We start from the raw sequence: 1273 nt of genomic DNA, 5'->3' as shown, positions 1-1273 counted from the left end.
GTGTATGAGTATATATGTGTGTGTGTGTGTGTGTATGAGTATATATGTGTGGCGGTCTGCAAGAACCCGTCGGATGTTGCGGCCGCTCATTGTTGCTATAAGCCATAAAGATCGAAAATGGTTTTCTGTAAAAATTGAGATTTTTGATGTTTTGTATCGTTAACACCCTAAACTTCACTGTAATGTACAAAAAGTATATTATTACTTCTGAAAAACAGTTAATTTCAAGGGTTTTTGGACATATCAGCTAGCAAGATTTTCAGCCATGTCAAATCGAATTATGAAACAGAGTGAATCTTTGATCCAGTTTTCTCTCTTATCACTTTTTGAAACAGGTCAACTTTAAATTATGTAACTTCAGTTGTGATAAAAGATATCTGAGTGATTTAAACAGATTTGTATTCAGGAGAGTTAGTAGTTTCCAAATATGTATCATACCTAGAAAGTCACATTTTCACCATGTGAAGGGTTTCCGCAGGCTGCCACATGTATGTGTGTGTGTGTAACTCAGACATCAGACTCTATGCTGGGCATACGTCGGTAGAGGCGTGGCCTGTTGCCACCAGCGCTGGAGGCCCTCGGCGCCGTCACGTAGCTGATTTGCTGAGAGGTCACGGGAGGAGGCGGGGCCACGTATGACATCATGGTGTCTCCTGGGGGTAGAAGAACTGCTGCGTCGCTGCGGCGACGATGGCCTGCCTCGTGCTGCTGGAGCGTAGCTGTTGTAGCTGTTGTTGTTGTTGTTGCTGTTGTTGTTGTTGCTGCTGCTGCAGGAAGAGGTGGTGCTGATGGTGGTGATGCTGCTGGTTACCGTGGTTTCCCAGCGTGAGCGCGAAGGGGGCGGGCGTCGGCCTGTAGATCTCGTGGGAGGAGCGCCCGTGACGAGCCGGCCCCGTGATGCACCGGCTGGGGGGCAGAGAGGAAGGGGTTGTGGATGGCCGGTCGGGGGTACAGGCTCTTGGAGCGGCGAGGGAGGGGGAGGGGGGTGTCCAGGCTGCGGTGGGAGAGGGGAGAGGGGGGAGAGCGGGAGCTGTACGGCCGCTCGGACCGCATGGTCAGCACGTTGGCGTACGGCCCCTCCCCCTCCTCCTCCCCCCGCCCCCACGGCCCCCCTGCCGGGGGTGGGGGACTCCGGGAGGTTCTCGTAGGAGGGCTGGCGGGGGAGGCGCTGCGAGGGGGAGGAGGGGGGGAGGTAGTGGCTGACCAGGCCATCTCCCTCCCCCACCGGCCCCAGCTGGCTCTGAGGGAGGAAGTGAGTGAACATGTCGGTGGG

The 1273-nt window shown here is 54.7% G+C and overlaps 1 pseudogene; it reads right to left on the bottom strand.

Moving 5' to 3' along the window:
- Nucleotides 1–507: 507 nt before the first annotated feature.
- The window catches only part of LOC136964991 (glutamate receptor ionotropic, NMDA 2A-like), a 7839-nt pseudogene continuing 7073 nt past the window's right edge, over nucleotides 508–1273 (bottom strand).

The sequence above is a fragment of the Osmerus mordax genome, chromosome 21, assembly GCF_038355195.1.
Source record: "Osmerus mordax isolate fOsmMor3 chromosome 21, fOsmMor3.pri, whole genome shotgun sequence".
NCBI classification, from domain to species: Eukaryota; Metazoa; Chordata; class Actinopteri; order Osmeriformes; family Osmeridae; genus Osmerus; species Osmerus mordax.
This window is presented reverse-complemented; position numbering and strand designations above follow the sequence as displayed.